The following is a 25,859-nucleotide window of genomic DNA, read 5'->3' on the forward strand; positions in this document are numbered from 1 at the left end:
GATGTTTATAGATTTTAAACAGATTGTGAAATTAACCAACTGCTCAGTACCTCGGGTACCAAACAATGGAGGATTGGTGTGTGTTTATTTTGACAACTATTACTGCAAACCAATGTGTAATCAGGTATTTTACTTTATTAATATTATCTTTAGTGCTGTCAAAAATGGTTATTTCTCTTACGTCCTCCGACAGTTGCCGCCACTTCATATTCATCACTAATGGGGGTTATTGACCTTTGCTCCGCAGGAGTAGCTAGGCAACAAAATAGTCAATATCAAAGCTTTTAGCATATCCCACCCCTAGGGGGTGGTCCCCTCAGTCAATACCTCCCTGCTTCCTGCATTCCCAACTCAGTTTCTAATGCCTAGCTTAGGAGTAGGCTGGCTGTTCCTGTGCTGGGGCTCTCAGTCTCAGCTTCTTTTCTCTTTTTGATTTTATTTGGAGTTTTTTTCTCTTTCTTTTACTTAGCTGTTTATTTTCAGCATTAGTTAGCTTCTTCTGATGACGATGATCGTGCGGAGCTGGGTCTTGGACTGGCCACCCTGGATCCCAGGGCTCAGGGCCAGGGGCTTCCCAGCCTGCCATTGAGCGTTCAGCACAGGTTTCCCTGGCACATTGAACGACCCATCCCTGTTCGCTGCAGGGATGCTATCTGTGAGGTGGCTACCTCACTGGACGCCATTGCGGTTTCGCACCGCAGTTCCACTGCGTCACGGCTGCGACACTCCCTGTCCTCAGTACAGCGGTTTGGTCGCTGGAGCAGGCTCCCCACGCCATCCGGACTGGTAAGTGTATCTCTATGTGGGGACCTGTCTATTGGGTGTCAGTCTGGGACTGTGGGACCCTGCATGTCTGTGTGGCTGCTGAGCTCCCTGTCAGTTCCTGTGTGGAATTACTGCCTGTGTGTGGGCTGCGAGGGGGGGGGGGGCTCTCCTGCTCTGCTGAGTGCATACATGAAGCAGTCTGAGTTTGGACATGCTGTGCGGCGATCGCTGCGGCGACCCGCCATTTTTTTGCGGCAGAAATGTGGTGGCCGGTCCTGTGTGGTAAGGCGCAGCGTTTTGGCGCCAACCGCCGCCATTTTGGCGGCGATCGATCAGGCCACATGTCGGCGCCATTTTCTATTTGCCTATCAAGTCCTCAGCCGAGCGGCCATGTTTGTGTAGCCTTACATAGGCTTTACAGGGGCGGTCAGTCATTGCATCACTTCCTTTTGCTCTGGGACAGCGATCGGTGGCAGCAGCCTGTGTGATCTCTCCAGGTTTTTACCTTTCCATTTTCCTGTATTCCTTGCCCAGTGTTCTTATCCCTGTGGGGGTCGGTGTATTCAGTGGGTGCGGTGGGCTACGCTCGCCGCGATCTTAAAGGGGCAGTACTCCTTTTTTCCTAATACTACTGGGGCATGGATTCTCAGGATTTCAAGTTTCCTCCCGCCTTGGTGGGGGGCCAAGGGGCTGCTGCTTCCCCCGAGGGGGCGGATCTGGCTGCTATTGTGGCAAATTTGGCTGCTCAGGTGCAGATGCTGGTGGGTGATCGATCCACAAAACGGCCCAGAGTGTCTATTTCCTCTGATTCAGAGGGCGATGGGGCTGCTATGGCTGGAGTGCCCTTCTCAGGGTCTCACTCATCTCTAGACCTTGTGGGGTCTGAGGGGGAGGCTGAGGTGGAAGGGGTTGATAATTCTCCCCCTGGCTCGTCTGAAGAGCTTGCACTCATGGATGAGTTGGTTGCTTTTATCAAGCAAACGCTGCATTTGCAGGATGAACCATGTCCTCCTGTTTTGATGTCCTCTTATGGGACGCAAAGGAAACGCAAAACATCGCAGGTTTTTCCTTGCTCTACGGAATTTCAGCGCGCGGTTGATGAGCAATGGCGCAATTTAAAGAAGCCTTTTGCTGTGCCGAGTAGGTTCAAGCTTCGTTATCCATTTACACCCTCCACTGATGAGCGCTGGTGTGTGCCGCCTCAGATGGATCATGCAGTGGCGAATTTAAATAAATCCACTGCGATCCCTGCTGAGGATACTCCGGTGTTCCGGGAGCCGACGGACAGGAGATTGGAGTCTCTGGCCCGTCATTCTTATACGGTTGCTGGCTCTATGCTGAAGCCTATTTTTGCTTCCATTATGGCAGCCCAGGCTATTGCGGATTGGACGCAGGTGCTCAGGCGCACCCTGGTGGCTGACTCTGCCCCGCCGACAACTTTGGCTATGGTGGATCAGATTCATCAGGGTGTCATGTATTTGTGTGATGCGGACTTGGATTTGGTCCCTTTTGGCTGCGCGTCTTTCAAGTGTGGCGGTATTGAACCGTCGCCTGATATGGCTGAAATGTTGGTCTGTTGACAAAAAGACAAATACTGCTCCAATTTTAGAGCTTCACTTCCTATGAGACAATTTCATGACTTTAGTGGTCAGAAACCAGCTCTCCCAAGCAGTCACAGGTTCTTATTATTGTACAGAGAAAATTGTTTGTGTATCTAGCTCTTTACACCCCTATGAAGAATAATGAAAACCCAGGATGTTTTACTGACAGTGTTAGATAAGTATCACACAAAATGTGGCAGACTGGTCCTTTTAAAATGAGCAACAAGTTCACCCATCTATTGCTACCTATATAATGCAAACACTGATCAAATCTGTAAAGATTCTTGTGAAAATCAGACGTTTGCTAACACTCATATTGTATTCTCTACAATATGTGTGTATTATGCAACTAATTTCTGCTTCAGGATAATCAGCAATATGTGTTTATTATGTATACTATGTGTTAATATACATTCTTCTTTAGGCCCCTTTCAAACAGTCCGTCCGTGCGTTTATCTCAGCGGGGGATCGAGCCGCCGATCCCCTGCTGAGCAGGCGGGTGACAGCTGTGTCTCCGTGCTGTGCGTGGAGACACAGCTGTCAGTTTCCCATACATCCCTATAGGGGAATCGGATGGGAACGGACCGTCTGTCCGTTCTCATCCGATCCTCTGGACGGATGCAAAATAGGGTTTCCATCCATCCAGATTTGACGGATCGGATGTCAGCGGACATGTCTCCGCTGACATCCGATGCCCCATAGGAATACATGGGGGGGACCGTTCAAATCTGCCACAAAAACGGACAGGCGGATCTGAACGGTCAGTCTGTGTGAAAGGGACCCGACGGACAGGAGATTGGAGTCTCTGGCCCGTCATTCTTATACGGTTGCTGGCTCTATGCTGAAGCCTATTTTTGCTTCCATTATGGCAGCCCAGGCTATTGCGGATTGGACGCAGGTGCTCAGGCGCACCCTGGTGGCTGACTCTGCCCCGCCGACAACTTTGGCTATGGTGGATCAGATTCATCAGGGTGTCATGTATTTGTGTGATGCGGACTTGGATTTGGTCCCTTTGGCTGCGCGTCTTTCAAGTGTGGCGGTATTGAACCGTCGCCTGATATGGCTGAAATGTTGGTCTGTTGACCAATCTTCTCGCAAGACTTTAGCTAACTTGCCCTACGCGGGATCTCGCCTTTTTGGCGAATCTTTGGATACTCTGATAAAGGGTATTTCTGGGGGTAAGAGCACTCTCTTGCCCCAAACTCACAAGAATAAGTTTGTTTGTGGTAAGAAGAATACCTCGTTTAGACCCTCTTAGGGGTCCTTTCGTGCCTTTCGGTCGCACTATAAGGGCAAGCCCTTCAAGGGCCAAGGTTCCCAGAAGAAGCCGTGGACGGGTAAGCAGATGTCCGGCCAGTCCGGGTCCGCTGCCCATAACAATACGGCCTGAAGGGACGCCCTCACCCAGTTCTGGGGCGGGGGGACGTTTGCTCGGTTTTCTTCAACCCTGGCTGGACCGCATTCGGGACAGGTGGGTTCAGGAAATCGTTCGATCTGGTTACAAGATCGAGTTTCTCTCTCGGCCGGCGGGCAGATTTTTCCCCTCAAACCTTCAGCTGACTCCGGAGCGCTTGCGGGATCTGCACCTGGCGGTGCGGGCCCAGGGAGTGGTGGTTCCGGTGCCTCTTCGGGACAGATTTCGGGGGTTCTATTCCAATCTGTTCACTGTGCCCAGAAAGGAGGGCAAGGTACGTCCGATTCTGGACTTGAAAGCTCTGAACCACTTTGTGCGGGTTCGAAAATTTTGCATGGAATCCCTGCGCTCGGTGGTGGCTGCCCTGGTTCCGGGGGAATTCATGGCCTCCATCGATTTGAAGGATGCGTATCTTCACATTCCAATTTTCGAGGGTCACCAGAGGTACCTTCGATTCGCCATTGCGGAGGATCACTACTAATTTGTGGCGTTACCCTTCGGTCTTGCTTCGGCTCCGCGGGTTTTCACCAAGGTGCTTGCGCCGGTCCTGGCTTTACTGAGAGCCCAGGGCATCTCTGTCTTGAGGTATCTGGACGATATCTTGATTCGGTCTGCGACCAGTCAGGGCCTGGTGAACGACCTGTTCATCACGATGCAGACTCTGCAGGAGTTCGGTTGGACGATAAATTTCCCAAAGTCAACGTTGTGTCCGTCCGTTCGTCTTCCCTACCTGGGGATGATACTGGACTCTGTTCAAGCGAAGGTCTTCCTGCCGGAAGACAAGCTCCGGACACTTCAGGACGAGGTCAGGTCCCTCAGGGACAATCAGTGCTCGTCACTCCGGACGTGTATGAGGTGTCTGGGATTGATGGTCTCGGCTTTCGAGGCGATTCCCTTCGCCCAGTTTCACACACGGGATCTTCAGGCGGAGGTCCTGGCCAAGTGGGACGGGCGTCCGCAATCTCTGGATCTGCGGATTTCGTTGAGCCGCCTCACCCGAAGGGGTCTTTTGTGGTGGCTCCAGTCCCCGGCGGTGTCGGGGGGCAGGTCTTTTCGTCCTTTGTCGTGGACGGTGATCACCACGGATGCCAGCCTGTCGGGCTGGGGTGGTGTCCTGGGCGTTCTGTCCGCCCAGGGAACTTGGTCGGGGGAGGAATCCTCTCTTCCGATCAACATTCTGGAATTGCGAGCAATACATCTCTGCCTTCTGCGTTGGACGGACAGGCTTCAAGGCTGTCCGGTTCGGGTGCAGACGGACAATGCCACAGCGGTGGCCTACATCAACCACCAAGGGGGCACCAGGAGTGCCCGAGCGGCTCGGAAAGTAGCCGACATTCTGTCTTGGGCCGAGACGCACGTCCCGGCGATAACGGCAGTTCACATTCCGGGAGTGGAGAACTGGCAGGCGGATTATCTGAGTCGCCAGACCCTGGACCAGGGAGAATGGTCCCTTCACCCGGATGTCTTTCAGATGCTGTGCGCGAAGTGGGGGTCCCCAGATGTGGACCTGTTCATGTCTCGTCTAAACAACAAGGTGGAAAGGTTCGTAGCAAGGACGCGCGATCCTCGGGCAGACGCCTCAGACGCGTTAGTGACGTCCTGGAGTCAGTATCGTCTGATGTATGCCTTCCCACCGATTCAGCTGCTGTCCAGGTTCCTTCGCAGGTTGGCCTTGGAACCGCGCACGGTGATTCTGGTGGCACCGGACTGGCCTCGCCTGTCTTGGTACGCAGACCTCGTGAATCTGGCGGTCGACGCTCTGTGGCGTCTGCCTCTTCAAAAAGATCTCCTGTCTCAAGGACCGATCTTCCATCCTGCTTTAGTCGCTGGCTTTAACGGCCTGGCTGTTGAAAGCCAGGTCCTGAAGGATAGGGGTCTCTCCCCTGCGGTCATTCCCACTTTGATCAAGGCTAGAAAAGCCTCTTCGGGGAAGATTTACTACCGTACTTGGAAGGCGTATTTTGCCTGGTGTGAGTCCAGGGGGTATTCCCCTCGCTCGTACTCGGTATCGAGAGTGTTGGCTTTCCTCCAAACTGGAGTGGACCAGCGTTTGGCGTTGGCCACGATTAAGGGTCAGATTTCTGCGCTGGCCGTTCTTTTTCAACGCCCTGTGGCGTCTAATTCTTTGGTTAGCACCTTTGTTCAAGGGGTGCGTCACTTGGCTCCTCCTCGGAGGAATCCTTTACCTCCATGGGACTTGTTCTGTCCGTATTGCAACATGCTCCCTTTGAGAAGATCAGGGAGATCTCGTTGTCTCTCTTGTCTAAGAAGGTTGCCTTTTTGGTGGCAATCACTTCGGCTCGCAGGGTATCGGAGCTGGCGGCCTTGTCCTGCAGCTCTCCCTACTTGGTGATTCACCTGGATAAGGTGGTCTTACGACCTAACCCTTCTTTTCTTCCGAAGAGGATCTCGAAATTTCACCTCAATGAGGACATTGTCTTGCCTTCGCTTTGCGCGAAGCCTAAGCATCCAAAGGAGGTGGCGTTGCATTCCTTGGATGTTGTTCGGGCGATCAGGGTTTACCAGTCATCGACGAAATCCTTTCGCAAGTCGGATTCTCTATTTGTCCTTCCAGAGGGTCCTTGGAAGGGCATGGCAGCGTCAGCTGCGACCATCGCCAAATGGTTTAGACAGACCATTGTGCAAGCCTATGCTTTGAAGGGGAAGGTTCCTCCTTTCCCTGTGAAGGCGCACTCTACCAGGTCTCTGAGTACGTCTTGGGCCTATCATCATCAGGCCTCTGTGGCCCAGGTGTGTAAGGCGGCGACTTGGTCGTCCGTTCACACCTTCTCAAAATTCTACAAGGTGGATGTTCAGGCATCGGCGGATGCTTCCTTTGGCCGCAAAGTTCTTAGTGCGGCAGTGCCTTAGGGCCCCTTGTTTTTGGGTCCTTGGCTGTTGGGATGTCTTTATCCCTAGGTTACTTGTTTTCCTGGGTCGTTGCTCCTGTTGAGCACGTTTTTTTTTCCTGTTGCCCAGTTGGTTCTCTTACCTTGATAAGGTTCCTTTCTCTGATGTGGGTACTGCGTTGCTTTAGGCGCGGCTGCTTTTTTTCCCACCCCTAATGTCTACACTGCTATGGGACGTCCCCATTAGTGATGAATATGAAGTGGCGGCGACTGTCGGAGGACGTAAGAGAAAACGGAAATTTTGTAAGATCTTACCTGTAAAATTCCTTCCTCTGAGTTCTCCGACAGTCGCCGCCCCCGCCCCTCTTTTGGGGTTTGTTTATGTACTCTACTGCTATGCTACTGAAACTGAGTTGGGAATGCAGGAAGCAGGGAGGTATTGACTGAGGGGACCACCCCCTAGGGGTGGGATATGCTAAAAGCTTTGATATTCACTGTTTTGTTGCCTAGCTACTCCTGCGGAGAAAAGGTCAATAACCCCCATTAGTGATGAATATGAAGTGGCGGCGACTGTCGGAGGACTCAGAGAAAGGAATTTTACAGGTAAAAATTCTGTTTTTGAATATTTCTTATACAAGACATCATTCGTTCCGCAGGTTCGTCTTCTAGTGGCTATCTGTATTTTAGATGGTGTGTTGCTGATAGTTTTGAGATTAAAATAACAGGATAAGCCATCTATAACAGTGTAAATTTGCTGTCCCCTCAAAATAACTCAACACACAACCATGAATGTCTAAACCCCTTGCAACAAAAGTGAGTACTAAGTGAAAATGTCTAAATTGGGCCCAATTAGCCATTTTTCCTCCCCGGTGTCATGTGACTTGTTAGAGTTACAAGGCCTCAGGTGTGAATGGGGAGCAGGTGTGTTATATTTGATGTTATCGTTCTAACTCTCTCATACTGGGCATAGGAAGTTCAACATGGCACCTCATGGCAAAGAACTCTCTGAGGATCCAAAAAAAATGAATTGTTTCTCTACATAAAGATAGCCTAGGCTATAAGAAGATTGTAATGACCCTGAAACTGAGCTGCAGCACGGCGGCCAAGACCATACAACGGTTTTACAGGACAGGTTCCACGCAGAACAGGCCTCACCATGGTCGATCAACGAAGTTTAATGCATGTGCTCAGGGTCATATCCAGAGAGTGTCTTTGGGAATTAGACTTATGAGTGCTGCCAACATTGCTGAAGAGGTTAAGGGGGTGGGGGTGTCAGCCTGTCAGTGCTCAGACCATACGCCGCACACTGCATCAAATTGGTCAGCATTGCTGTCGTCTCAGAAGGAAGCCTCTTCTAAAGATAATGCACAAAAAAGCCCGCAAAGAGTTTGCTGAAGGCAAGCAGAGTAAGGATATGGATAACTGGAACCATGTCCTGTGGTCTGATGAGACCATAATAAATGTATTTGGTTCAGATGGTGTCAAGTGTGTGTGGTGGCAACCAGGTGAGGAGTACAAAGACAAGTGTGTCTTGCCTACAGTCAAGCATGGTGGTGTAAGTGTCATTATCTGGGGCTGCATGAGTGCTGCCAGAACTGGGGAGCTACAGTTCATTGCAGGAACCATGAATGCCAACATGTACAGTGACATACTAAAGCAGAGCATGATCCCCTCCCTTCAGAGACTGGGCCGCAGGGCAGTATTCCAACATAACAACCCCAAAAACACCTCCAAGACAATCCCTGCTTTGCTAAAGAAGCCGAGGGTAAAGGTGATAGAATGGCCAAGCATGTCTCCAGACCTAAACCCTATTGAGCATCTGTGTGGCATCCTCAAACAGAAGGCGGAGGAGCGCAAGGTCTCTAACATCCACCAGCTTCAGTGATATCGTCATGGAGGAGTGGAAGAGGACTCCAGTAGTGACCTGTGATGCTTTGTTGAACTCTATGCCCAAGAGGGTGAAGGCAGTGCTGGAAAATAATGGTGGCCAAACAAAATATTGACACTTTGGTCCCAATTTGGACATGTTCACTTAGGAATTTACTCACTTTTGTTGCCAACGGTTTCGACATCAATGGCTGTGTGTTGTTATTTTGAGGGGACAGCAAATTTACACTGTTATACAAGCTGTGCACTCACTACTTTACATTGTAGCAAAGCGTCATTTCTTCAGTGTTGTCACATGAAAAGATATGATAAAATATTTACAAAAATGTTAGGGGTGTACTCTTTTGTGAGATACTGTATGTAAGCATCATCCACTATTATTTTGTTTATTGTAAGGTGCTGTTTTTCTCATTTTATTTATGCATGTCAGAGCCATCTTTACATTTTTAATTTAGCTAACAAACTTTCTGTAGCTGTGATGTGGGGTGGGGCTATATAAATCTCAGGATCAGATAGAGAGAAATAAAAATAATTTGACAGGTAAACCAGCTTCCATATATGTGTTTCAACTGTTTGTTAGGCTTTTTTTTTTCCCTAGAGCTCCAATAATATTCGCTAATACATTTTTGACACATTAAAAACATCTTTTTTCTTTTAATATTTAGTGTATAAACCCCAAAATAGTGGAGAAGTTTTGTCTTTGTGTAATTTACAAAGATAAAATCTAGAGCAACACTTAAGCTGGCCATAGAGGGGTCGGTATTCTATTAGTTCAGCAGAAATGTGGCCATTCCCGCTAGAGAGAAGTCAAATTATGGATCTTCTCTCAAACGGAAATGTTGGAACTATTTTAATCAGTCAGCACATACAGCTAATCGGCTGCGGCACTGATCAATGTATTCTGACAGTGGCAGAGTCCCTGCTGTCAGAATACAGTGGTGCAGCAGGGAGGGTTCCTTCAAATGTGTGGATGGGGAAATCCTTTTTTTTTTTTTTTTTTTTTTGATCAGCTAGCTGGGTAATTAAAAAAAAAATCATCTATGGCCAGGTTAAGAGATTTTACAGACCCAATGTGGCAAACCATTGCAGGCAATCCGAAATAACCATTCATTAGTCCTAGATAAATGACTCCTGAAAAAGAAATTGTAGGTACTATGAGTAATTACATAACATTGCCGTTTACACTGTACTAATGTATGAGTTTTTAAAACTTTACTCAAGGGTTATGACTTCGCTTTTTTGAGAAGGAGCAGGCTATATGAGGAATGTGGAAAAAAACTGCCTACACTTGGACAACTCAGTATATCGGAGGTTCTCGGTTAGCAGAATGCATTGGTAAGTTGGTGGAATTAATTGTTGTTCCGCATGTGAAATATGAAAAGAAAAAAAAACAAAGTAAAAAGCATTTGACACGGTACCCTATAAATGCTTAGCCCACAAATTGAGGTCTGTTGGTGTATATGTAAATGGATACAGGGGTGTGTCCAGAGGGTAATAATAAATAGTGTACCTTTTTAATGGTCTGGGACCAATCCTGTTAAACTTGTTCATAGATTATATAGAGGTTGGGATAAATTGTTCAATCTCAGCATTTGCTGATGATACAAAGCTAAGCAGGGCAATCCTTTCACAACAGAAGAAAACACGTTTACAGGAAGACCTCTATAAAATTGAAGGGTGGGCAAACACATGGCAAATGAGGTTCAATGTTGGGAAATGTAAAGTAATGCACTTGGGGGCTAAAAATATGAATGCAAGCTACATGCTAGAATCAAGGATGGAAAAAGACCCTGGGGGTCCTAATTGATGACAGACTGAGCAATAGCATGCAATTACAAGCTGAAGCAAGCAAGGCCAGCAGAATATTAGTATGCAAAAAAAAGGGTATTTACTCAAGAGATAAAATGTTAATTATACCACTTTATAAAACTCTAGTTTGGCCGCATCTTGAGTATGCCATCCAGCTCTTGTCCACAGTCCACAGAAAGGATGCTCTGGAACTGGACAGAGTCAAGGGAAGGGCAATGAAACGAATAAGGGGGCTGGAGGATCCCAGCTAGGAGAAACATTAACTTTATTCTCCCTGAAGAAAAGATGCTTAAGAGGGGATATGATATTATTATACAAATATCTTAATGATGATTCCAACATCAGGAGGAATCTTTTCAGTCTCAGGTCACTCAAAAAGACACAAGACCACTCAATAAAGTCGGATGAGAAGTGGCTTAACATTAAACAGTGTAAGGGGTTCTTTACTGTTAGAGTGGTAAGGATGTGGAAGACGCTTCCACAATCGGTGGTTTCAGAGGGAAGTGTCACTAATTTAAAAATACTCTTAGATTGGTATTTTATCGAACACATTATACAAGGATATAGGAAGTGGTAGAGACACAAATGCGCATGCGCGCACACACACACACACACACACACAGGCACACATTGATCTGGATGGACTGGTGTCTTTTTCCAACCTTACTAACTATGAAACTATGTTGGGTTTTATCACTTTTGCAGTTCAAAAATGTGCGGTTTTCCAAAGTGAACGTCCACTGAACATACTGAATTAGGTGATGTTTCAATACCCAATCATGTGCAAGAAAAAAAAAAGCTTCCATTTAATTTGCTAAATGAACAGCCTCTAAATCAACCCATTGTGCATGTGCAGCCATATGCAAACACATTAACCACTTTACCACTAGAGCATTTTGCTGTCTTACGTCTGGGCCACTTTTTGCGATTCGGCGCTGTGCGACTTTAACTGACAATTGCGCGGTCGTGCGATGCCGTACCCAAACAAAATTTACGTCCTTTTTTTTCCCACAAACAGAGCTTTCTTTTGGTGGTATTTGATCACCTGTGCGATTTTTACTTTTTGCGCTATAAACAAAGAGCGTTTATTTTGAAAAAATAACAATATTTTTAACATTTTTTAAATGAAATTCCCCCCAAAAAAGATGTAAAAACCAATTTTTTTTTTAATTTTTGGCCATTTTTTTTTCTGCTACCCATGTTTGGTAAAAAAAATCGCAATAAGCGTATTTTGATTGGTTTGTGCAAAAGTTATTGCGTTGACTAACAAAGGGAAAGATTTATGTCATTTTTGGTGTTTTTTTTTTAACGAGTAATGGCGGCGATCTGCGATTTTTTTTTTTTTTTTTGCGGGACTGCGACATTGCGGCAGACAGATCGGACCCTTTGACATTTTTGACACTTTTGGGGGTACCAGTGACATTACTGCAGTAATCAGTGCTATAAATATGCACTGTTACTGTAAAAATGACACTGGCAGGGAAGGGGTTATTTTTATTGGAGAGGGAGGGGTTAATGTATGCCTGGTGCTTACTGACGTGTGGCGGGGGGGAGGTGACTGTGTGAGACAGGGACAGATCGGATGTCCAGCTATGCTGAACACTCCGATCTGTCACTCCCTGTCACTGAGGAGATCCGACCCCTCGTGTTTACACAGGCGGGCGGATCTCCACACTAGATCCCCGACGATCGGGGCAGAGCAGCGGCGATCGCCGCTGCTCCTCCCCTGGCCCGACTCCCCTGGCCCGACTCCCGCTGTGAATGAAAACAGCGGGACCGCGCCTCCGGCGGCTCGCGAGCGCCGCCTACAGGGGAGGAGTCTGGCGACGTAGGTCTACGTCGTCAGACGGGATCGTGCCACTTTGCCGCAGTAGTACTCCGGTACTCAGTGGCAAAGTGGTTAAAGAGGTTGTAGAATGATTTAGTAGAACTTAACCCATTAAAACAATATATGCTCATCTGGTTCTACCCTCTCGCTCTTATAGAACTTAGGAAAATCTTATCTTTTTCTGTATGATACAGCACTTCCTTCTTTCCAGCTTAGGTTAAAATGATATACCCCCCCATACATAGACACACTGCCTCTTGGGGTAGCCATGTTACATGCTACACGTTACACACCCCAGGAAGCAGCACATTAAGGAGTGTTAGTAAATACAATTCTCTGTGCAACACCAAATGTGTTAAACCGCTACAAATAAAAATGTGTCCATTCTCCAAATCTATTAAATGTTCCTGAAAATCACTGAACTCCTCACATAAAACCATAAATATATCTTAAATTGTACTGTGCAACATTATTCCATCATCAAGAAACCAATATCTGTTACAAGAAATGTGTAAAAAATAGTGCAAATACTCCAATGTTTTGACCAATAAATATTACTCTACCAATACACTATATATGCATATATACAATAAATCCAATGTGTACAATATTCAGAGATGTGAAAAGGAAAATAATTAAATATAAAAATTTAAAGTCCATAAGTGTATGAGTGTGAGATTTCCATCACCAAATTGTTCCAAACCAACTCAATTGCTATCTACTAAAAAGAAGCCTACATTTCTTGCTGTGAGCACTCTTCTGTAAATACCAGCACCATTCACTATCGACGCTCACCTTAACACATGAACCTATTTGGCAATATAGCTCACAGTGTGCTTTCCCCTTTAAAGGGTCTTAATTGGCTGCTTCAGGTATCCAGACACCAACTCTTGACTCCTCCAGTATATCAAATGATGTGAGGGAAACACAGCAAGATATTTTCACCACCAATAACTCACAAAAGGAATAGAAATTATACATATTGTTTTACCGCTTAAATTAGCAATAGTATTTTATTAAAACAAATTAAAATGCACTCACAAAATCAGTGCACTAATAAACAGTGGCACTGGTTGCACTAATGCAGCAAAAAGGGTTTAATTAACACTGACGCTGGTTGCACTAATGCAGCTCAAACAGGTTAATTAACTGTCACTGGTCGGTCACTAATGCATCAGTGACCAGTAGCAATACATTAACCCCCTCATTCTGCATAATACAAATACCATTGGTAATTAACCTCCCCTCAGCCTCAGTCCCCCCCCCCCCCCAATCCAAAGAGGTAATGATGGCATTCAGCTTACTGGGATTAACAGTGCTTGGTTCTTCCTTGGCACGGCGGCTCCTCCAGGTCACAGCTTCGGCAAGCAAACCCTCTGCTCCTCTCATCTTGGTCCTTTGAAATTTCGGCTCCAGCCGGTGGCTGACGTCGCTACAAATCCCTATCACGTTTGTATCTCCGCTAACAGGGAAGTGAAGGTTCCGCCCCCCCTTGTACTGGCCCTGCTCTGCTGTTTCCGACCTTCCGGAAATGGCAGGCAGCGGCGGCTATCTTTGATGTGGCAAAATGCCGCAAAACCTCAATTTTGTTCTCGAGGAACCCTAGGGTTCAGCAGAACACCCATTGGGGAACGCTGGTCTAAACCGCTGGCAACAAAAGTGAGTACACCCCTAAGTGAAAATGTCCAAAGTGGGCCCAAAGTTTCACAATTTTGTGTGGCCACAATTATTTTCCAGCACTGCCTTAACCCCCTTGAGCATGGAGTTCACGAGAGCTTCATAGGTTGCCACTGGATGCCTCTTCCACCCACTCCTCCATGATGACATCAAGAAGCTGGTGGATGTAAGAGACCTTGCGCTCCTCCGCCTTCTGTTTGAGGATGCCCCCACAGATGCTCAATAGGGTTTAGGGCTGGATACATGGTTGGCCAATCCATTACCTTTACCCTCAGCTTCTTTAGCAAGGCAGTGGTCGTCTTGGAGGTGTGTTTGGAGTAGTTATCGTGTTTGAATACTGCCCTGCATCCCAGTCCTTGAAGGGAGGAGATCATGCTCTGCTTCAGTATGTCACAGTACATGTTGGCTTTCATGGTTCCCTCAATGAACTGTAGCTCCCCAGTGCCAGCAGCACTCATGCAGCCCCAGACCATGACACTCCTACCACCATGCTTGACTGTAAGCAAGACACACTTGTCTTTGTACTCCTCACCTTGTTGCCACACACGCTTGACACAATCTGAACCAAGTTTATCTTGGTCTCATCAGACCACAGGACATGGTTCCTGTAATCCATGTCCTTAGTCTGCTTGTCTTCAGCAAACTGTTTTTGTGCTTATTTGTGCATCATTTTTAGAAGGGGCTTCCTTCTGGGATGACAGCCATGCAGAACAATTTGATGCAGTGTGCAGCGTATATGGTCTAAGCACTGACAGGCTTACCCCCCTACCCCTTCAACCTCTGCAGCAATGCTGGCAGCACTCATACGTCTATTTCCCAAAGAAAACCTCTGGATATTACGCTCAGCACGTGCACTCAACTTCTTTAGTCGACCATGGTAAGGCCTGCTCTAAGTGGAACCTGTCCTTTTGAACTGCTGTATGGTCTTGGCATCCATGCTGCAGCTCAGTTTTAGGGTCTTGGCAATCTTCTTATTGCCTAGGCCATCTTTATGTAGAGCAACAATTTTTTTTCATATCCTCAGAGGGTTCTTTGCCATGACGTGCCATGTTGAACTTCCAGTGACCAGTGTGAGAGAGGGAGAGCGATAACACCAGATTTGACAAACCTGCTCCCCATTCACACCGAAGACCTTTTAACACTAACGCATCACATGAAACCGGGGAGGGAAAATGGCTAACTGGGCCCAATTTGGACATTTTCACTTAGGGGTGTACTCACTTTTGTTGCCAGAGGTTTGGACATTAATGGCTATATGTTGAGTTATTTTGAGGGGACAGCAAATTTACACCGTTATACAAGCTGTACACTCACTACTTTACATTGTAGCAAAGTGTCATTTCTTCAGTGTTGTCACATGAAAAGATATAATAAAATATTTACAAAAATGTGAGGGGTGTACTCACTTTTGTAACATACTGTATATATCATGGCATATAAAGTGCATAACATTAGTGCAGTCCATTTCAAAAGTGCATCTACTGTATATATCAGGCATGTCCAACCTGCGGCCCGGGGGCCACATGCGGCCCGGAACCCCAGGCAATGCGGCCCACTGCCCCGTGACAATTTTTTTTTCCGGGTGAGGAAGGACGTCGGGTCGTCGGCATGGCCACAGGGGCCTCCAACTAATTGTAGGCAGAGGCTGCCTCGGAGGGGAGGGGGGAGGCGCGCATGTGCAGTGTTTCTGACTTCTACCACCATGACCACTTCAAATCACTGAAGTGGTCATGTTGGTTAGAGTGTTCCTTTAATATTTCTCAGAAGGAGTAAACCTCTATATACTGATTCAATTTCATTTGATCATCTTCTAGTTGTGTTAAATTAGTGCGGGGGGGGGGGCGGTGGCACAGGAAGGGCGCAGCGGCATTTTATTACTTATATACTTTAACTATAGTATATATTTTATATGCGGCCCGAGAAAATTTCTCTACGCTCAATGTGGCCCAGAGAAGCCAAAAGGTTGGACACCCATGGTATATATGAAAGTGTATAACAGTTCATTCTCCAGCTGTGATGTAACAATTATAACCACTTGCTTCCAAATAAAGTGCCTCTCGTGTGAATATATATAGTATAAACAAAGTTGTGTACTTTCACCTTCTTGTGCTCCCAGAACTCTCACCTTAGTGAGTAACCAAATTTGCTTTTTGATTACAGTGCTCAGGGCGATGTTTCCCCGATCCTGGCTTGGTTGCAGATCTATCAGATGTATTTGGATTTTCCTTGGTAGTGGTCCCTTTAAGGCTCCGTTCACCATGCATAATCCATATGTTAGGGTAATGCAAGATGGCCTCCTATAGTGTAGTAGTCAAAATCGATAAAAAAAAATAGTAACACTTACATTCAGATCAATAAAAAACGATTGGTTATGCAAAAACACAAAGCAGCATACAGATCTCCGACATCACTTCCGGTCTAGGAAAATGGCCACCATATGATTTTTAATGGAAACCACAACAGAATGGGTCACCACACAATTTTCGGGCTCCACCAGATAAATGGCATCTAACATAACCAATCCAGTTCTCCCGATGAAGTCCTGTGTTGTGACACAACGTGTAGGGCATCCTGGACCAGAAGAGATGTTGGAGATATGTATGCTGCTTTGTGTTTTTACATACCCAAGCATTTTTTTCAATCTGAATGTAAGAGTTACTATTATTTCTCTTACGTCCTCCGACAGTCGCCGCCCCCTCTAAGTCATCACTGTTGGGTATTGTCATCTGCTCCGCAGGAGTAGCTAGGCATATAGACTTAGTTAAAAACAAAAGGCATTTGCATGTATACACCCCTGGGGGCTGTCCCATCTGGTCAATACCCTCCTGTAGTGTCCACTCCCAACTCAGTTTTAATTTGCCTAGCATCAGGAGTAGTTAGGCTTTCCCTGTGCTGGGGCTTCGGTCTCAGCCTATCTTCTTTTTATTTGATTTTCTTGAAAAATGTCAGTTTTTCTTTCTTTACTAGCTGTTTATTTTGTCAGCTTTAGTTTTTAGTAGACTCTTCAGACGAAGATGGACATGCGGTGCTGGGATTCGGACTGGCCGCCCTGGTTCCCCAGGGCACAGAGGGTCAGATGGACCCCCAGCCCGCCATTGAGCGTTCAGCTAATGTTCGCCCTGGCATTATGAACGACCCATCTCTGTTCGCAGCAGGGATGCAGCTGTGAGGTGGCTACCTCACTGGACGCATCTGCGACTCAGCAGTGCAATGTCCCTGGCAAACGGCATTCCCTGTCAGATGAGGACAGCGGCTTTCCGTTCTGTGAGGCTCCCCACGCCATCGGGTACAGGTAAGTACTTCTGTGTGGGGCCTCTGTGTGGGGTAGCAGTCCTGGTTGCTGTGTGTTCCCCATGTCTGTGCCTTGTGTGACTCCCTGCTGCGATCCCTGCGGGGATCACTTGTACATGCGCTGCGGCGCTGTGTGTGTTTGGGGGTGCAGACTGTGTATGGGCCGCGGCGGGGGGAAACCGAGCAGTCCGCCATTGTTTTATACACTGGGCAGGCATGTGAGCTTCTCTATGGGCACAACTACATGCTGATTTGGCGCCAATCGCCGCCATTTTTGAGGTGACCGATCGCTCGGTTCGGCCGCATGTCGGCGGCCATTTTGGTGGAGTCTCCCATACGTTCCTATGGGGCAGTCATTTTCCCTGGGTCATGCAGCAGATGGTTCAGCCTACTTTTACAGCACTTCCTCTTTCCTCTGAAGCAGGAATATTTTTTCTGTACTGTCGCTTCTGGCTCAGTTTTGTCTCCTTCCTGTTTGGGGGTCTTTTTCTATCTTTATAGCTGGAGCGGTGGGCTGCGCACTCGCAGCGCTTTTAAAGGGACAGCACCTAAATCTTGCACTGTCCTTTTTTTCTCACCTGCGCATGGATTCTCCGGATAGCAAATTTCCACCAGCCCAGTTCTCCTGTGGCCCCTCTGAGACCTGATTTGGCCGCTGTAGTGGCGACTTTAGTGTCTAATATGGAAATGCTGATGGCTGAACGTGCTGCTCGTAAGAGGCCCAGATTGTCCCTCTCCCCTGATTCAGAGGGTGATATGGCTGCTGCGAGTGTGCCCTTTTCAGGGTCCCGCTCATCCTTGGACCTGCAGGGGTCTGAGGCGGAGGTGGAGGGGGTTGATACCTCCTCTCCGGGGTCGTCCGAAGAACGGGCGACCATGGATGAATTAATTATTTCTGTGAAGGAAACTTTGCACTTGGAGGATGAGCCCAGTCCCCTGGGCGTTGCGTCCTCTTTTGGGACGCACAGGACCCGCAAGTCGGCGCAGGTTTTTCCCTGTCCCGCTGAGTTTCATTACACTGTTAATGAAGTGTGGCGCACGTTAAAACGTCCGTTCGTGGTGCCCAGTCGGTTCAAATTGCTTCACGCCGGCTACGGAATCGCGCTGGTGTGTACCTCCACAGGTGGATCACACGGTTGCAGTGTTGAACAAGGCTACCTTGGTTCCTATGGAGGATTCCCCGGTTTTCCGGGATCCAACGGACCGGTGTTTGGAGTCTTTGGCCCGCCATTCCTATACGGTGGCGGGCTCTCTGCTCAAACCCATTTTCGCGTCCATGTTAGTGGCGCAGGCGGTTGCTGATTGGACTATGGTGCTTAAGAACAACCTTGTGTCTGATGATGTTCCGCCTGCCCGGCTGGAAATGGTGGATCAAATCCACCAAGGAATTATGTATCTGTGTGATGCAGCCTTAAATGAGGCCCCCTTGGTGGCTCGCCTCTCCAGTGTCGCGGTGCTTAACCGACGCCTGATATGGCTGAAGAGCTGGTCGGCCGACCAGTCCTCGTGGAAAACGGTTGCTGATTTTCCCTATGCTGGCTCTCGCCTTTTTGGCGAGGCGTTGGATACCCTGGTAAAAGGCATCACGGGGGGCAAGAGCACTATGCTGCCCCAGAACCCGAAGCACAAGTCCTTCCGGGGCAAGCGGAGTTCTGCGCCTAGATCCAGTCAGGGTTCCTTTCGTGCCTTTCGGAACCAATCCAAGGGCAAGCCCTTCAAGTCCCAGGGCGGACAGAAGAAGCCCTGGGCGGGTAAGCAGAAGTCAGGCAATACCGCTTCGACGGGCCAATCCACTTCTGCCTGAAGGCACGCCCTCACCCGTTTCTGGGGTGGGTGGACGTTTGCGCGGTTTCCTCCAACTTTGGCTGCTCCGGATTTCGGACAGGTGGGTTCAGGAAATCGTTCGGTCGGGATACAAGATCGAGTTTCTTTCCCGGCCAGCGGACAGATTCTTCCCCTCAAATATTCATTTGCCTCTGGGGCGTCTGCAGGACTTGCACCGTGCGGTTCAGGACCTCCTTGCTCAGGGAGTGGTCGTCCCGGTGCCTCACCAGGACAGGTTTCGGGGCTTTTATTCCAATCTGTTCACTGTGCCCAGAAAGGAGGGCAAAGTGCGTCCTATCCTGGACCTGAAAGCTCTGAACCGCTTTGTGCGAGTTTGGAAATTCCGTATGGAGTCTCTCCGATCGGTGGTGGCTTCTCTGAGCCCAGGGGAGTTCCTGGCTTCAATAGACCTCAAGGATGCGTACCTGCATGTCCCCCATCTTCGAGGGTCATCAGCGGTACCTTCGGTTTGCTGTCGCGGAAGACCATTACCAGTTTGTGGTGTTACCTTTCGGTCTTGCTTCGGCTCCCAGGGTCTTTACCAAGGTACTGGCGCCGGTTCTGGGCCTACTGAGGGCTCAGGGCATTGCGGTCTTGGGGTATCTAGACGATCTCCTCATAAGATCAAGTGTCAGTCAGGACCTGGTGCGCGATCTGTCCATCACGGTCCGAACGCTTCAGGGAGTTCGGATGGACCATCAACATTCAGAAATCATCGTTGTCCCCTTCGGTTCGTCTTCCCTACCTGGGGATGATTCTGGACTCAGAAGGTGTTCCTGCCGGAGGACAAGCTCCGAACATTGCGGGACGAGATCGGGTCCCTCAGGGATGTGCCAGCATCATCACTCAGGACCTGTATGCGGGTCCTGGGGTTGATGGTGTCGACCTTCGAGGCGATACCTTTTGCTCAGTTCCACACGCGAGGTCTCCAAGCGGAGATCCTGGCGAAATGGGACGGACTGGCTCGGTCCCTGGATCTGCATGTCTCCTTGAGTCGTCAGACAAAATTGGCTCTTCGGTGGTGGCTCCAGTCTCCGGTGACGCAGGGCAAGTCTTTCCGTCCGTTGGTTTGGATGGTGATCACCATGGATGCCAGCCTGTTAGGCTGGGGTGGGGTCCTGGGCACCCTGTCTGCCCAGGGCACTTGGTCGGAGGAGGAGTCCTCCCTTCCGATCAACGTCCTGGAATTGCGAGCGATCAAGCTCTGCCTCCTCCAGTGGTCGGATCGTCTACAGGGTCGTCCTGTCCGGGCGGACAATGCTACCGCGGTGGCTTACATCAACCACCAAGGGGGCACCAGGAGTGCTCGGGCGGCCCGGGAGGTGACAGACATTCTGTCTTGGGCCGAGCTTCACGTCCCGGCAATCTCAGCGGTTCACATTCCGGGTGTAGAGAATTGGCAAGCAGACTGAGTCGCCAGACCCTGGACCAGGGGGAATGGTCCTTACACCCGGAGGTCTTCCAAATGCTGTGTGCGAAGTGGGGATCCCGGACGTGGATCTGTTTGCATCTCGGCTAAATCAAAAGGTGGGAAGGTTCGTGGCAAGAACGCGCGATCCGTTGGCGGACGCCTCGGATGCGTTGGTGGCCCCTTGGCATCAGTATCGTCTGATGTATGCCTTTCCTCCAATTCAGTTGCTGTCCAGGTTCCTCTGCAGGCTAGCCTCGGAGCCGCACCTGGTGATTCTGGTCGCGCCGGACTAGCCTCGCCGGTCCTGGTACGCCGACGTTGTTCACCTGGCAGTGGCGCCTCCGGGGCGACTGCCCCTGCGGGAAGGTCTTCTGTCTCAAGATCCAATCTTCCATCCTGCTTTACAGTCGCTGGCTTTAACGGCCTGGCTGCTGAGACCCAGGTCCTGAGGGACAAGGGTCTCTCCCCTGAGGTTATCCCTACGCTGATCAAGGCTAGGAAATCCTCTTCTGGTAAAATCTATTACCGTACCTGGAAAGCTTATTTCGCCTGGTGTGAGTCCAGGGGGTTTTCCCCTCGCTCGTACTCGGTATCAAGAGTGTTGGCTTTCCTCCAGTCTGGCGTGGATCAGCGTTTGGCGCTGGTCACGATAAAGGGTCAGGCCATCCTTTTCCAACGCCCTGTGGCGTCTAATTCCTTGGTCCGTACCTTCATTCAAGGTGTGCCACACTTGGTTCCTCCCAGAAAGGAGCCTTTACCTCCATGGGACTTGAACTTGGTTCTGTCCGTGTTACAGCGTGCTCCCTTTGAAAATATCAGGGAGATCTCTTTGCCTCTGTTGTCAAAGACGGTCGCCTTTTTGGTGGCGATCACTTCGGCTCGCAGAGTATCGGAGCTGGCGGCGTTGTCTTGCCGCTCCCCTTACTTGGTAATTCATAAGGATAAGGTGGTGTTGAGAACACTTCCGTCCTTTCTTCCCAAGGTGGTCACTGAATTTCACCTTAATGAGGAAATTGTTCTGCCTTCACTTTGCACGAAGCCTAAGCATCCGAAGGAGATTGCTTTGCATTCTTTGGATGTTGATAATAGGAGTAAGAATAAAACCCACTCAACCCAGCGCTAATAAAATAGAAAATCTAAATGTAAAGCAGCCGCTATAAAAAATCAAATAATAAGAAGAGGTGTATAATGAGAATCAGAGGAGGCTCACATATTAGCGCTGCTAGTGTATGTGAGCCTCCTCTGATTCTCATTATACACCTCTTCTTATTCTTTGGATGTTGTCCGGGCGATCAGGGTTTACCTGTCTACAGAATCCTTTCGTAAAACGGATTCCCTGTTTGTTCTTCCTGAGGGGTCTCGGAAGGGCATGGCTGCGTCCGCAGCAACTATTGCCAAATGGATCAGACAGACCATTGAGCAGGCTTATGCTTTGAAGGAACGGGTTCCACCCTTCCCTGTTAAGGCGCACTCTACTAGATCTGTGAGTACGTCCTGGGCTTGTTGGCATAGGGCCTCGGTGGCCCAGGTGTGCAAAGCTGCGACTTGGTCGTCGGTGCACACTTTCTCGAAATTCTACAAAGTCGACGTTCTGGCATCGGCTGATGCTTCCTTTGGCCGCAAAGTTCTCAGTGCGGCAGTGCCATGAAGGACCCTTGTTTTTTTATGGGTCCCTGTCTGTTGGTATTTGCTTTCCTGGGCGGTTGCTCCTGTTGAGCATTGTTTTTTCTGTTGCCCAGTGGGTTCTCTTACAGTGCATGTAAGGTTCCTTTCTCTGCTATGGGTACTGCGTTGCCTCTTATACGGTTGCGTCTCCCACCCCTCATGTCTATACTGCTTTGGGACATCCCAACAGTGATGACTTAGAGGGGGTGGCGACTGTCGGAGGACGTAAGAGAAAACGGAATTTTTGTAAAATCTTACCTGTAAAATTCCTTTCTCTGAGTCCTCCGACAGTCGCCGCCCCCGCCCCTTTATACGGGGTTCTTGTTTTCTTACTGCTATGTTACCAAACTGAGTTGGGAGTGGACACTGCAGGGGGGTATTGACCAGATGGGACAGCCCCCAGGGGTGTATACATGCAAATGCCTTTTGTTTTTAACTAAGTCTATATGCCTAGCTACTCCTGCGGAGCAGATGACAATACCCAACAGTGATGACTTAGAGGGGGCGGCGACTGTCGGAGGACTCAGAGAAAGGAATTTTACAGGTAAGATTTTACAAAAATTCCGTTTTTTTAAATAAACATATTGATTCAAACTTCTACACTATGGGTGGTCATAATATTATGGGTGATTGGTGCAACAATCCTTAACTTGCCGTAAAAGAGTTTTAATAGAAGCCCTCATTGACCCCAGTAGCTACAGGAACTGTGGACTCATTCAACATCAAAGATCACAGCAAAATATTCCTAGACCACTTCTGTAGTGAAATTTAAGGACGAATTGCTCCACGTGCCTGCATCAAACCATGTTGTGCTTCCTAAGAATATGTAAATATTTGAATGAACATACAGTGAATCCAGAAAGTATTCACAGTGCTTCACTTTTCCATATTTTGTTATGTTACAGCCTTTTTCCAAAATTGATTACATTAGTTATTTTCTCAACATTCTACAAACAAAACCCCATAATGACAATGTGAAAGAAGTTTGTTCAAAATCTTTGCAAATTTATTAAAAATAAAAAACAAAATAAGTCACATGTACATAAGTATTCACAGCGTTTGCCAAGATACTCAAAATTGTGCTCAGGTGCATCCTGATTCCACTGATCTTTGAGATGTTTCTACAACTTGCTTGGAGTCCCCCTGTGGTAAACTCAGTTGATTGGAGATGATTTGTAAAGGCACACACCTGTCTATATAAGGTCCCACAGTTAACAGGGCTTTTTCAGAGCTAAAATCAAGCCATGAAGTCCTGTAGACCCTTGAGACAGGATTGTATGGAGGCACAGATCTGGGAAAGGGTACAGAAAATGTTCTGCAGCATTGAAAGTCCTAATGAGCACAGTGGCCTCCATTACCCGTAAATGGGAGAAGTTTGGAACCACCAGGACTCTTGCTAATGTGGGCCGCCTGGTCAAACCGAGCTATCGGGGGAGAATGGCCTTAGTCAGGGAGATGACCAAGAACCCAATGGTCATTCTGACAGAGCTCCAAAGTTTCTCTGTGGGGAGAGGATAACCTTCCAGAAGAACAACCACCTCTGCAGCACTCCATCAATCAGGCCTGTATAGTAGAGTTGCCAGACGGAAGCTACTCCTCAGTAAAAGGCACATGGCAGCCCGCCTGGAGTTTGCCAAAAGGCACCTGAAGGACTCTTAGACCATGCGAAAAAAAATTCTCTGGTCTGATGAAACAAAGATTGAACTTTTTGGCCTAAATGGCAAGTATCATGTTCGGAGGAAACCAGGCACCGCTCATCACCTGGCAAATACCATCCCTACAGTGAAGCATGGTGGTGGCAGCATCATGCTGTTGGGATTTTTCAGTGGCAGGAACTGGGATACTAGTCAGGATTTTGGGAAAGAAGAATGCAGCAATGTACAGAGACATCCTTGACGAGAACCGGCTCCAGAGCCCTCTGGACCTCAGACTAGGGCTGAGGTTCATCTTCTAACACAGTGGTTCTCAATTCCGGTCCTCGGGACCCACCAACAGGCCAGGTTTGCAAGATAACTAAATTACATCACAGGTGATCTCATTTGCTGCTCAGTGATTGCAGTATTCTAGTCTGCATCCCCCAAGGTAATACTTAAAATCTGGCCTGTTAGTGGGTCCCGAGGACCGGAATTGAGAACCACTGTTCTAACAGGACAACGACCCTAAGCACACAGCCAAGATAACAAAGGAGTAGCTATAGGACAACTCTTTGAATGTCATTGAGGGGTCCAGCCAGAGCCCAGACTTGAACCCATTTAGCAATCTCTAGAGGGATCTGAAAATGGCTCTGCACCGACGCTCCCCATCCAACCTGATGGAGCTTGAGAGGTCCTGCAAAGAAGAATGGGAGAAACTGCCCAAAAATAGGTGTGCCATGCTTGTAGAATCATACTCAAAAAGACTTGACGCTGTAATTGGTGCCAAAGGTGCTTCAACAAAGTATTGGCCAAAGGATGTGAATACTTATGTACATGTGATATTTTTTTTTTTTTTTTTTTAGTTTTTTATTTTTAATAAATTTGTAAAGATTTCAAACAAACTTTCATGTTGTCAATTGTTTGTAGAATTTTGAGGAAAATAATGAATTTAATCAATTTTGGAATAGAGCTGTAACCTAAAAAAAATGTGGAAAAAGTGAAGCGCTGTGAATACTTTCCGGATTCCCTGTAGCTTGGTCACTTTATGGCATTTTTGCTTTGCCACTGTACATGACTCGGAAGCAGGCAGTATTCTTAGCTCTGTGCCCAGAATGGAATAACAATGCAGAAGGACAGCAGGCAGTGTTTTTCTTTTAATTGTGAATGAACAGATTTGAAGCTCGTATTGCTGTGCTTCCTTTTATGACAATATCTGACAGGTCAGTCTCCTAGTCAAAGGGAAGGGATTGCAGCTTCTCTGCTCAGCGTTCATAGCGGAAACATATTCCATTAGAGACAATGGCGCACATTGGTAAAACACATTTATTTTGTTCCAGCTTCAGATATCCTGGTGAGTGGACAACCATCGGCCTATTTCAACAAGACAACGTGTCTAGAAGTTGTTTCGGACAAGAAAAGAAAACAGGAACGTATAGATGAGTTCATAAGCGCACTGAAAGAAAGAGACAGAAAAAAAATCACAACAGAAATCTGGATTTTGTCGCTTGTGGAAAATGCTCAACAGATTAAATAAAATGTGATTTTGGAATGCCTTTTTAATTTTCTGATTTTTGGCAGCCCCCTGCTTGAATTTCAAATTAATGTCTGATTGCTAACAATGCCGTACTTACTGACATTTGTTGTTATTCATTTTGAATGTCATTAACTCTGCAAACATCACTTACAGTAAATCAAATATATAATAGTATATATTAAATCCTAAGGCTAACTATTTATTATAGCGTGGAAAGAGATTACGTTACTGTCAGGTGAACCCAATGGGGAGTTTTTCCCTCCCTGCCACTGTAACACACCCACAGGTCTCATTTTTTTTTTTTTCAATGAATGTATATGAAGAAGGGGGTGTTGTTCAATTTTTTAAATACAATTTTTAATTTGCACATTTACTTGGCCAAGCTTTTTAAATATGTGTTGAATTTAAGATATGTATATGTAAATAAATTTTGTAAGGAATTTTGCAACTTTAGTGGTGTTTATTGTCAGTTTGTGTTTTTGCTTTTCTTTATATATAGAGGGTGGTTGTTCAGTCAGATTCAGGTTTTTATTTCTTTGTATAGTGCTGTGATTTATTACCCACGACTCATCCACTCTTACTGAAACCAGCTTAGATTATAAGAAAAGTTAAATTTTTATCTTTGTTTTCTTTTATTTATTTTTTTTTTGGGGGGGGGCTGCTTTAGATA

At 47.5% G+C, this 25,859-nt stretch overlaps 1 long non-coding RNA gene across 1 annotated transcript; it reads left to right on the forward strand.

The window, feature by feature from the left end:
- LOC309543581 lies at positions 1-25,228 on the forward strand. The gene is made up of 3 exons (XR_014224798.1): positions 1-124; positions 9,738-9,851; positions 24,993-25,228. It is a non-coding gene; the product is annotated as an uncharacterized lncRNA (long non-coding RNA).
- The last annotated feature ends 631 nt before the right edge of the window (positions 25,229-25,859 follow it).

Source organism: Pelophylax lessonae (genome assembly GCF_965119305.1).
Source record: "Pelophylax lessonae genome assembly, contig: HAP1_SCAFFOLD_242, whole genome shotgun sequence".
NCBI lineage: Eukaryota > Metazoa > Chordata > Amphibia > Anura > Ranidae > Pelophylax > Pelophylax lessonae.